This window comes from Scleropages formosus, chromosome 11, assembly GCF_900964775.1.
Source record: "Scleropages formosus chromosome 11, fSclFor1.1, whole genome shotgun sequence".
Classification (NCBI taxonomy): Eukaryota; Metazoa; Chordata; class Actinopteri; order Osteoglossiformes; family Osteoglossidae; genus Scleropages; species Scleropages formosus.
The window spans coordinates 21608086-21621256 of NC_041816.1; the positions used below are offsets into that span (position 1 = coordinate 21608086).

At 45.3% G+C, this 13171-nt stretch overlaps 1 long non-coding RNA gene across 2 annotated transcripts; it reads right to left on the reverse strand.

Moving 5' to 3' along the window:
• Positions 1-1845: 1845 nt before the first annotated feature.
• LOC108941262 (uncharacterized) lies at positions 1846-12942 on the reverse strand. Of its 2 annotated transcripts, none has more exons than XR_001966621.2 (3): positions 12814-12942; positions 2577-2635; positions 1846-2377 (listed from the first exon to the last, which is right to left on the reverse strand). It is a non-coding gene; the product is annotated as an uncharacterized LOC108941262 (long non-coding RNA). The 2 variants fall into 2 exon arrangements; XR_001966620.2 differs by having other exon boundaries at positions 12781-12942.
• Positions 12943-13171: the final 229 nt, after the last annotated feature.

The window sequence follows — 13171 nt, forward strand, 5'->3', positions numbered from 1 at the left end:
GATAGTCATGCTGTTTGTAGATTATGATCTTCTTCTGCAGTCAAATGTAAAGATTTTGATGGCCTGTTTTTGGCTTATTGTAGCATATAAAGAGGTCCAGACCACTCTTCCTGAAGGGCATGAGCATGATGAAGGTGGTCTTGAAGAGCACATTTGTGTTGTATGCGTGCTGAGCTGTTCCTTCACTGGTAAAGAACATGTTCCTGCAGAGTTGACATTCACTCCCTGTGCACATGACACACACCACATGTTCTTTACCCTTAAACACTCTTGCAGTGAGAGCCTTTCATCTTTATATATTTAGGTGACACTTTTCTCAAGAGCGACTTAAAGTCTTAACCTACCTGCAAGTGTTTACCCATTTGTAGAGCTTGGTAGTTTTGATTGGAGCGATTCAGGATAAGTACCTTGCTCAAGGGTACAGCTGGAGGTGGGATTCAAAGATGCAACCTTTGGGTCCAAAAGCAACAGTTCTTATCACTATGCTACCAGCTGCCACACATCATCGGTTTACCACTGGATACCTTCATTGTGACCATTTAGACTAGTGCGGCAACTCCCTATAAAACTGCTCTGTTAAATTTTGTCCTCATTGTTTCGAGCAATTATTTTGACAAAGCTGTGAAAAGTTCAAATTATTTTTAGAACTTCGCCCCACAAGATTAATTGTGTTCATGAAGAAGAGGCTGTAGCGGGCCCGAGTACAGCAGACTTCACTCGTAGTTGTGCCATTGTCGTTGCGCATTTGACTCTTGTGCCCAGTGACCATCAGTAATTACTGAAAAACACCCTGTCCCACCCCCCCATGCCTCGCTCCTGGAGCTGTGACTCAAAGCCACGGCATGAAAGCCATGCAAAGTTTAATCCGGTGGATAATCAGACCCATAAAGGCCAGAGCTTGTGCCATTTCTTCAGCATGCTAACAAATGTGGACACGGTGGCCTGCCCGATGATGACGGACGCTCCCCGAGGACGTGCCTTTATTTTTATTGTAAGGAAAGACACGCCTCACCTGCAGCTGACATGAAATTGATGTTACGGTTGTGTTGGGGTTTGGTCAGCAGAAGCAGCTTTTTAATTTTTCTATCAAATTTATCACACCGTGGCACGCGACTCGGTCACCTGCATCGGAAAATGAGCGTAACAACAATAATAAAAAAGAAAAACGTCAACGCAGCAGCCAATTAAGGACACGAATCGTTTCTCGTTGGGCCACGGAAGCAGAGCTGCGGGGCTGCGGCTGTCCTCGTGCAAGGAGGTGCTCCGGGCTGCTCGGCATGCAGATACCTGTGTGCCGTGCAGCAGTCTCACCTTGAGGAGACGTACCTCTCCTCTCCTCGGTCTGGACCAGGAGCTGTTTGGGCAGATTGGCATTCATCTGCAGTCGCAGCGAGACAGCCTGTGATCTGTAAAGCAACATCGCTTATTATCACTTATTATCATTTCCTGTTCGCACCACTGCAGATGCTGCTAGTGTTTTCTTGTCAGCTTTTGTCGCTTTCAAGTCTTACCAAACAGTGAAGATTTAGCCCTCACATGCAGTAATTTTCTTTAAGCCAAACGACAGTGTTCAGCAAGATTACTCATATTTCACAGTTTCTGATTGGAGTAATCTTACGAAAAGTGTGCTTATTCATATACGGAAATAGCACTACAGATATTCTGTAATATATTACGTTATTTTCATTATTTGTACGCGATCCAGGTTTCTCTTCGAACGATAAGCACTGGAGTAGTTTACATTTTCCTCCCCTTGATAGTATGGGTTTCCTCCCCAGTCCAGAGATGTGTTTCAAGTGATGACTCTGTTTTAGTTGACTCTAAATTACCTGTAGTGTGTGTGTGTGCTCTGATGTATAAACTCATAAATGACTGAAGTTTAGCGCTGTGAATTTTAAGGCATCTTGCATAAAGTTGTCACCTAAATACTAGTTAATAATCACCGTATGTCAGCCTTGAAAAAAAAGAGCGTGCTACATAAATAAATGTAAATTCAAATGTACTTTTGAACTGGGAGCGGTTTGCAGTTTTGCCTGACATCCTTTGCGTCTTGCATCCTAGGGCTGCATCCAATATGAGGACAGAACTTTGTGCGACCACTTTCCTCAAGCAGTTAATCTGCACAGGAACATGGCAAAGACCCTCTGCAGCTGCTGTTTATTATAAGTGGATACTTTTCATGGCAGCAGCAATTGGAGCAGGGTGGCAGCGAGACTGAGGGCACCATGCGGTGCGGTGTCTTCGCCCTGTCACTTGGGGCTATGTAAGGTGGCCTCCGGAGCCATCCCTGTTGGGTGTTGGGCCACGTCGTTATCGGCAAGCTGCTGGTTTGGTCTCCCCCCGTTCAAGTTCGCTACATCTTTTTTTCCAGTGACTCCTAAGAGCAAAAATGAAAACAAAAAACATCACTTGCATTTGCAGAAAAAAAAAAGTCATTTGCAAATAACCGCAGATTTCACAGTGTCACTCCAAAGCAATCTGATATTTAAATGGCACCATTTCCTGCACAGTTATAAATTGGCATGAAATTTGAGTGACATGCGATGGTGGTAAACAGTGAAACTGGCAGCTCTTACTCGGCCCATCTCTGTTTGGGTCCTCATGGTCTAGCCAAAGCCACAGACCACTGACAAGACTGCAGGAAAGGAAAAGACAGTCAAATTAGCTAAGATGTCCTGATACAGAGTTTCCTATAAATAAACTAAATTCAATATGAAGATCAAAACATCAAGGCACTTTGCCTGTATTAACATAATAAGCAGTGGCATGAAAAAAAGGGACACTTGCACTAAATGAAATGGAGTGGCCTCCATATACGAAGTAAATATGCTTATAAAGGAGAGAGGAAATTATATGTGGACAAATCAAATTTACATACTGTCACCTAGTGCCACATCAGTACTTCTCATTCTGAGCGTGCGTGTTTAGCTGTGCATGCAAATCGGGCGTCTACCTCTTGGGGAAACCTACACTGGACACCCCTTGTCATATTGGGAAAATGAAAGGGCTTTCCAAAAATCAGTCCCGTGATTATTCTTTAAATAAATATCAGCTATTGAATTTCATCGGAAAAAAATAAACCGATAAAATGATAGAATGCATGCAGATACTCTGGGTTAATGGCGACCCCAGTGGTGTACCTATACAAGCAGGATTATGTTTCACAGCAGTCGGCCGGGAGCCGTTCCCAAACGCCGGTGCTTTCGTACTGAGGCGCGCTGTCATTATGCTAGAACATTCTGCAGTTAATGAAAAGAGACATTCTGGAGCATTCGGTATCTGATGAAAAACATTCCGGAACATCCTGTAGATAATGAAGAAAGGTTTTTAGGTGGTACACATAACTGAAGTGCATCTGCAGACCTCTTTTTACACTTCCCTGCTACATCTCACTGTTTTATTATAGCGGTAGTGTCCCTTTCGACAGCTGCACTGGTGGTGGAAAAAAAAGGTGCCATTAATTAATTTATACATATATTTTTTGTCGACTTGATTTGAATATCAGGGCATTCTTTTCAAAATCACGAGACCCCAAGACTAGTACGTATATAAGAGGATGGCTTTTTTTAATGCGTAGCTGCAGCACGTTTCATTTACTTGTTTCATTTACTTCCACCATGAGTGTGCTGTAAAGCATTTTGGAACAACAGTAAGAAGCTGAACGTGACCGGCACACACTGTATAAAATGCCAGCGACAGAGTACGGGGCCTCGCGGCTGACCTCGCGAGTGCCATGGTGCCCTTTTCCCTGTCAGGATCCCTTGGCGGAGACTGCCGTGTCGTGACCGCAGGGCCCCGAGGCGGACCCCAGGGTCACGGACCCCCCTCTCCTTCCCATTTTCCACTCCGTCCGCAGCGGTCCCACTGAAGACCGACACAAAGAGCAAAGGCACAAGTCACTGCCTCTGCCCCTGCCTCAATTAGAATAATTTCAAATTAATATGAGAAAGCCGGTCTGCGCTTATCTGCACTGGGAAAGGCTTCAGCTTCAATCAAAATGCAAGTGAGGCTTCACTAGCTGAAAGCGGAGGCCCGTGGGTTCCTTTTCTTAATGCTCCCCTTGCATAATCAGGACGGGCACGTCCGAGAAAAAGTTTGGGCTGGAAGAGCGAGGCAATTGTTTAATGCTTTAGGGGAGGGGTGGAGGGGGTGTTTTTAAGATAATAAAAAGGCACCACGGTCCCCGAGCTGTGCGAAAACCTGCTGCGTGCACCGTCTGCAGAAGTAACACCTCTCGGCCTCAAGCGCACCCATTCGAACATGTTAAACATGTAAAGCAACTGTTACTAGATCCTGCAAACGGCGTCATTTGGTGGCCTGAGGCGTGATTCGCACCCATCTTCCAACCGTTGTCACTTTTTTAAACATCACTTTGCGACATGGAATGTGGTGTCAGAAACTCATTACCGGGGGCTGTAATGCACATCGTAGATAACAATTTGCGATAAATAAATAAGCACTGAATAGTAGCTACAGCGATTACCAGTATCAAATACTCTTTTAAGAAGGCGCACGGGGAAATTAGGGAAGAGACGCTTTCTTGCGGTGTTCCGCTAATTGTTGCGAATTAAACTTCGGGAAACTTGTGCGCTTTTGTCTCGCTATTCAATTCAGCTGATCTCCGTTATTAAATTTGCGCTTTTCTAATTTTCCAAGACAATTTCTGCTGCATCTCCGTAGGCCTCGGAACGCATATTCCTATTTCCTGTTTTATTGTTGTTGCGGGAACGGCAATCGAATTTCCGGCAACGCGTCTCGGCGGATGTCGAAGCCCGGCACTTGCCATACGCGCACGTGGAAGCGGGCATATCAAAGCTCGGCTCCGTCTCGCCGCGGCCCGCTGGGCTGGAACCGGCCCGGCCTGCCCACCGGGGAGGCGGAAAGCCTTTAATGCACACTACATTTACCATGTTTAGAGGGGAAAAATTCCAGGGATAAAAGGAGGGTTTCGGATGATTGTGCTCCTAATCCCAGAAGTCCCACGCTCACATTTTCGACACCGCCCGCTATATCTTTTATAATGATGTCAGTTTTAACGTATGGATAGAGATTGGCCGGGAAGGAAAGAAAAGAGCAGAAACAGAGGGATTAGTGCCAGGCCACTGTGGAATCCCTTCAGTTTCAGCTGGAGGGACTAGGCTGTTCACTTCATTTATCCCTAATTGAAGCTGGCTGCTCCTCTCATTAGGATTAGTGTTTCAATAATCTCTTTGTGAGTCTGGTTATGTACCTTGGTAGCGCCTTAGGTTTGGTGTGAGTTTTTTTTTTTTTTTTTTTTTTTTTAAATACAACTTCTGTTTAAGCTACTTTAATGAACAGTGTTTTACAGATCTCCAGAGCAGCAATGGCATCCCGGGGTTTTTCATCCTGGCGAACCCCCGCGTGCTGCTGTCCATGTCTTACACAGAAGAGTCACGTGTGCTGTTTTCCGAATGCGCCACAATGCAGCAAAGGCACGACAGCTTTGGCTGTGTTACCCTGCGCCATTCGGGGTGAGTCAGCTGTTTTCTTGGCCGGCAGACAGGCCGCTGCGCATCATCCGTGCGCTCCTGCTCTGTCCGTTTGATGGGTGGCCCCAGCTAAGTGGTGCCGCTCCACAGCCTCCCGATTTCCACCAGGCCGATATCGTCACTACGAGTCGCGCCCTGATCGTGACATTGCGGAGCCTTCGTCGGCACGAACTGGGCAGCGCATGCTTTTTCGGTTCAGTTTCAGCCTATTTTCCCATTACCGGAGTTGTCCGTTGGGTTCTCCTCTTAGTCGCTTAACAGCGGCATGCCCCTGTTTAGCTGGCTGTTGATGTCGACCCATCGTTGGATACTTAAGGAGGTGTCCTTCCCATCCACTCACCACATTTGTTTAAACACGGCAGCCGTGCGATGCGAAAGTTGTTGAAAAAAAGTCAGTCGGTAGTAGCACACGATTTTTTTTGCTGGCGCTTTTCTCGAAAGTGACGAACAAAGTTAAGCTGCTTACCGTATCTGGCACATTTACACCAGTTGTATAAATGGGCAGATCCCTGTAAATAGTAGCTACGCATGGCTATTTGTTTTGGAGAGAAGCATAGGCTGAATAAATAAATGTAGTACGTTGTATCGTTTCATCTTTAATTTTCATGTGACGCATGTAGCCCGTCAAGAGTCTCCTCCAGAACCCCCTGCCCGTTTCCCGATCGTACCATCCCAAAAGGCCACGAAGGAAAGGGCAGATGAAGGGGTGCGGAGCGTATGAGATGGGGAAGAGCACAATCTCTTAGGTGAAGCACCTCAAAGGTGCCTGTGCCTTTCCAAACACAGGAAAGCAGTACTTCGCCCAGAGGCCCCAGCAAACTGCCCGGGTGCCGCACGCTTCTTAAACAACCGCCGTCTCCTTTCGCTGGTGCCACCGCGCCTCTTCTCTCTCTTCCTGCGCGCTTCAAACGGCCCCCCTCGGAGGACCCCAACAAGAGAACCCCCACAGAGAGCCTGTTTGGAATCGCTGTCTTACTCCTGGGTGCACTGCGATCCTCGCTGCTCGTGGGCCTCTTTAAAAATGTAACACTTTCAAGGGTGGAGGGGGGATTTTTTTATTAGTTGGATGCTTTTTCCTTTCTTTGCGTTCGTGCTCAGGGTACGGTTGCCTCCCTCTTCGCGGCCCCCCCCCCCCCCAAACATTCGCCACTGCATTCTTTCAGCTCTGAGATCCCACACCATTTTATGTATTTTCACTTCCCGTCATTGGTTATTAAAAAGGATTTCATCCTTTACATTTTTTATAGAAATGCGTTTGCTTATATTCGGTCTAATCTGGTAATCTCTTTCCTTGCAATTTGCCCTCGCTCTGCGTTTTAAATGTAATATGAATCATCGTCATTATTATTCTGGATAGTCACAATGTTATTTGCACAATATTGTTGTTTTTTTGTTTTATACTTGTATTAATTTTTTATTAGAGCCACTGTTTACTGTTATTAAAAACACACAGAAGTGAGGCATGGGGTAGGCTTTTTTTTATTTATTTTCTTCGCTTCATGTGAGTCGGGGAATCTTCCGTCGGCGGCCTTTGCGGTTAGGACAAATGTGGAGGGCGCGGACAGGTGCCTGTCGATTAGAGCGCGCCGCGTTCTGACAGGTGAAGCGCTCGGGACACGTTGCCCCGCTCCGCTGCCCCGGGACTCATCAGGCAGTCGATGCCGAGCTCCGGAGCAGCTTGTCAGAAGCGGACCGCGGCGCCGCAACGTAACGGAACAACAGCGACGCTTTCCCAGCGGCCTTTCCGACAGATACGCCCCGAACCCATACGGCTCGCTCCATCCTCTGGGTGACGGCGCGCTGCGTGAGCCGCATTCGTTCCGACGCTTGGCTTTATTTCCATTCATTTCCTGGGGCCTGTTTCTCGGCTTCCTAAGCGACGTGAACTCACTCTCGCTAATTGCTGCCAGTGTATTAATTCGTTCGCTCTGCTGCGAGTTTGGTGCAGTGCAAATGGGCTAATTCATAACCAAAGGACACACAATTGGTTGCTCATCTGGGAAAGTTAACACTTTGAAAATAAATGACTCTTCAAAGAGGATTCAAGTTAGTGAAGCCCCGGTGCTTGCTGGCTTGAATATTTGAACAGAAGATAAATTTGCTTGTGTAGTTTTGCCTCTGTCTGTAATTATGTGCACGGCAATGTTTTTTTTTTTTTTTTTTTTTTTCTTCCTCTCTCTTCTTTTTACAAGCTGCTTTACAGTGTGAAATTATCTGCTGGAAAAGAATCACAATTAATTGTGGCGCTTTGCAGACGTACTTACCCGAAAAACATTGTAATGATGCTTGCCGGGAAATTGCTTTCTGTAAAATGTTTAATAAATAAAATCAGAGGTTAACCAACTGTGCCTGTCACTTATTTAAATCGCAAAGCCTTTTCTACATGCGAGGGCAGATCTTCGTACACATCGATAAAACTAGTGACGTGTTAGCCCGGTGGGTTGTTTCAGGGAGGAAAACAACGATGGTAAACAAGGTGTATTCGTGGTAAGAGAAGGGTCCATCACAGACTGTAAAAACAAACGAGGGGGAAAAAATCTCAGGGTGGAAACGGACGGGTTTGGCACGGTGCGGGTCCAGTCACGCCACGCCGAGGGCACCATTGTCAGGCCGACAGACCGCCGAGTCAGCGCTTTGCGGAATGACGCCTTTGTTGCAGGTCATTTGCTTCACGGGAACGAGGTAAAAGCTGCGCTTCGGATCAGGTTGGCTTCACACGCTTTCCATCCAGAAGGTCCAGTCGTATGGATCGCCTGGCACTGGGACAGCGTGGTTTACCGGTGTATCTGTTATCTATAGCTTTTCTCACTGAACGCTTTCGATTAAGACCCTATGAACCACGTCAGATTTTGCTGACACATGGTCAGTGAGAGACACAGTAAGTTACACATCAGGTGTAAGATTTGACTGACACTTTAACTGGTGTCCTCTACAACGGCATACACTCCTTTCCCTGCGTGCGTATGTGTGCGCCACATGCACTCTTTTTGGAGTTATGTCTCACACTAGATACGCACCCACAGGCCACGCCTAGGAAGACTAGTTTCTGACACGTAGAAATGCTGTGCCTGGCTGCACTGTAGGGACAAATTGGCTGTGAGCGAGGTGTTACAAGCTACCGCTCTAAGGACACACACAAGGAGTCGAGCCCTGGAGGCTTCCCGGATGACAACGGGGAAAACATACCCCCCGCCCAAAAAAAAAAAAACACGTAGAAAGGGTTGCGGTTGAACTTTGTTGCAGAGTGCCTCTAAATAGCACTCTTGCAACGTTTTGTCTTTTTTTAGAAACATCTCCAAAGCCCCCCGATGGTCTGAAGGACCGCAGTTTACAGAAAATCAGCAGCCGCAAACCACAACAAATAAACAGCGAGTTCGCATTGCCCTTTACATGTGCTTCATATTATTTCCTTGAGCTCGCACGCTTCTTTTTGCAAGACCCCTTTCGAAAAACCGCAAACACGAAGCAAATCGAGCATTAATCTGCGACAAGGAGAGTGATACTCCAATTCAACAAGAGATAAAAAATTCTAGTCAAGCAGACGGTATGTTTCTGAGGTGTTTGAGATGAGGCCACTGAAAATGTTAGTATTCCATTTAAAGGCATTGCTTCAGCATCCAGAAGAAGTTCTGAGCAGCAGTGAGTAATGCACCATGACATCCAGGGCAGGAGAGCAGTCATTTGGGGGCAGCTGTTGAAGCTGCTGGCGTAGGGGTGTCCTGTGTAACCCAGGGAAAGTCCCACAGTGCGCACGGGAAGGGCCCTTGCTCTCCCCTAACCAAGAGCCCACCACAGGACTACAGGAGGGTGGGATCCAGGCAGGTACTTCCAGCGTGTCACCGGAGGTGATGCCTTTATTCCGATCGTGCCATTTCCTCCACGTGTAGTGAGAACCTTCCCCAGAATATGCAAGTGTACTTCCATTCAGTCATCGCTGCATTACATCGGTGAAATCATTCCATCGAGAAGTGATTTGGCTGCCATAAAGCATCTATTAGCAGGTTGATTTTGGTGTCAGTTAAAAAAAAGTTTCACCTTTTTTCTATGGCTATACGTTGTACTAAGCATTGTGCCTGATTGATTCACATAGCTCCTGTGAACGCTTTATTGTGCGTTTGCCTTCGCTTTTCAAACATGTGTTGGTGTTTTTGTGTGAGTGTTTCCCGATGTGTAAAGCTCACAGCCGCGCTGGGCTTTATTTAATCAGATAACCTACTACTGGAGGCCCTCTTCACAATCGGGAGGCTTTCTTGTCGCTTCCGCGTCTCTCCATAATAACCTCCAGCAAAGCGCGACGCCTCCAGAAAGGAGCCGTCGATTCGCCGACGATGCACAATTTGCCATCCCAGGCGGCCCGGTCTTTGATAAGCACCGGGAGTGACGTCCTCCGACAATATGGGCACGGATGGGGGGTTTCGGGCGTTCGCTCGGTAAATCTACACGCCTAGATGTGGGCTTTCTCCCTGCTCCCTTCCGGTAGCTTCTGCTCGCAGCTGGATGGCATGAAGGACGCAAAAAACAGCGGTGAAATCGATATCGGTGCTGATGAACAGCAACAATTCATGGAAACTACAGATATAAAAAGGGCAATATTGCATGGCAAACACATTTCTTTTCACAGTTCTATAACTCCTGCAACCTTCTGTCAGACTGAATTGAAACTCATGCTTTGTCCTACATCTTATTAGTCTGTGGCCAGTGTTGTCTCTTCTAGATTAACACTATCCATCGAGGCACAGTCTTTACATCTGTGAGCGTTCTTTTTTCCACAAGAGAAGGTAAACTACGTTTAAATACAGCCTCGTGCAGAGTGGCAAAGCGTATACATTATCGGTGAAGCTGACCCCAACGGAAATTGTATAACCAGTTATAAATAATTTCCTGTCTCGGATACAATTATTAAAGATCTTTCCTCCATCCTGTGTAACTGGATGTCTCCTAAACAAAATTTTAAGTTTTCTTATTTTCGTTCATTTAAATATTTGTTTGGATTCATGGTGCATCCAGTGAAAGTGATCGTTATTTCAAAGATGTCCAGCAGCAAAGAGGTTTTGGTTAATTCAGTGGCTTGATGTACGGTGGTAAAAGAAAAGGCATTTTACTGGTTTGATCACAAGGCATCTCTTTTAAGGCCATTGAAGCTGCTTCATTATAATCTGCCACTCAGTCAATGCACTCAGTTTTTATCAGGGTACAGCAAAAGTATTCTGATGTTAATAGCTGGGGGGCATATTTCCACGGTATTATAATTATAGTTTTATTATTCTGTTGTGTTCACGGGAACTGTTTTCCAAAACATATTATTTAGCTTAGTCTTACATCTTTTATAGATTTAATCAGCTGGGTTTTTTTACTAAACACTTCAATTTAAAGAGAAATGAGTGACCGCCCATCTCTGGAGCCACAAGTGTGGTTCCATGATTACACCAGTGCCTTCCTGCCTGACACATGCTCAGGTGGGACTTGAAGGATCTCTTTGTTTATCCATCCAGGTTCCTCCATTTCGACCCATTTTGCATTACGTTGAGCTGTCTGAAAAAGAGGCTTACTGCACTAACAGGATCTTTTACTGTGGTTCTACATTGTCTTTTACCTCCTGTCTTCTCTGTGACATCACTTGCAAACAGTGCACAGTTTTACTCAGAATGCTACTTTTTGTGCCTTTATCTCAACCATGAGAGACACTCACCCCCCCATCCCCCCCCAGAGGTGTTTGTCTCCTGTTCACCTATCCACCCTCAATCACTATCCCCAGTGCTTGCTCTGTTCTACTCTTATATTGCCATTACACTCTTACAGAATACCTGCATGTTGGGAGGGAAAACGTTCAGAGCAACTTCTTTCTTTTTTTGCAGATTAAATGAATTTCTGATTTCATTTTGTCCCTATTGATAATCTGTAATATTTTTTCAATGAAAAGTCCTTGCAGTTTTATTTTATTTTGAACACGTTTCAAAATAAAAGTTTTTGCATTCTTTCATTAAAACAGCCATTGCGCATATTTCCACTTACACTTGTGCTCAACAGTTACAAACACACAAATTCACAGAAGACTGGTTTAAGACTAACTATGTCTTGAGTATTGTTTCATTAATAAATCAAATAATCTCATGTTAAATTTAAACTACAAATTTAAATGTTCATACACTCACACAAATTGGAGCTACCATGGGAGACGGTAGAAAAGGCCGCAGGCAGATTGTTGATACAGCCAATGTCTATACATGTCAGTGTGTCGTGTCAGACCGAGCGTAGTGTGCCAGACAGGCTTCGCTGCTGCAGAAAGACTCCCCTGTTCCAGCACATCACACGGGGCACACACACACACTCTCAGTACTGCTACTAAGGAGCTTTAGCAGATCAGGCACCGGAACTGACCTTCCGCTGCCAGGAGCTTCACCATTTACAAACACACGCACAAACTGGGCCGCCGCAATTTTCAATTACAATTAGCCACATTTATTACGGCAATTTGCGTACAGTTTATGGTTAAGGTCATGGTTATGTTTTTTCTTTATACACGCGTATGTGAAACTGCGCTGATTTAAAACACACTGTGTTTTTGTAATCTTTCTTTTTTGACTTCATAACCACACTTCTGATTGCATCATTTTACATTTAAGCAGCACACTGCCTAATGCACCTTTGGAAAGTACTACATAACTTCTTATCTCTAAACTGCAGTGAGAACACTTTGGCAAGTCTAATTATTTCATACAATACTATAAAAATATATGTTATGGAATAAAAGTCTAGTTAATGAGACCTATGTTAGACTTTTTTTCCCCGAGATATTTGGTATACATGTATACTTCGTTCAGCTTTCATAACAACAATAATTACTGCTTTCCTATAACTCATAGCCTCAATTTGTCAAATGATGTATAACTTAAAGCACAAACATTAAACTGATAATCAACAATAAACTTAAAGTGTATATTTAGATATATAAATTACTATAAATGTCTATCCCTATATATACTTACATACCTAAATATAACGGCATGCATACGTTGTGACGAAAATAGAAAAGACAAGTCATCTATGGGCGAGGGCTCTATCAACTGAAAGACGGCTCTGGAGATTTCCAGGCAGCTGGTTGCTGCAGCACAAGTGAAACTGAGTCTCTGTGACTGATCTGCGAAAGTGCACTCCGGCAGACATAATTTACTCCTTTAACCTTTCAAACAAATGATAAAAGCGGCATTCACTCTGAAGTAAGCCGTGTCGCTTATGGAACATATCAAAAAGACCACTGTAGATGGCTTACTGTGTATGGTTAGTGTGCAGCCTTCGCTCTCACCACAAATCAAACTGATGGCTCGTGAAGACCCCTCAGGTAAACAGCTATTCGGCCGAGAGAGACGGCAGACGTGCTGAGACACAACAGGCCCTGGCCAGGCTCCGCAGCCCTCAGCTGTGGCTCCGAAATGGAGCCGCGAGGTCAAGAATCCGGGGACGTGGGGGCGGGGGATCTGATCTAGGGTCAGTGTGTTAAAGAACACCGCTTTCAGCCAGGCAGTGTTAACTGCCGAGTCATGAGGGGGAGAAGGCCGGTCTTGGCAGGGAGACAAGCTGAGAATACTACTTACATTTACAATTATTTATTTAAGAGGCGATTTTCTCAAAAGCAACTCACAACTCCGAGTAAGAAAAGTGCG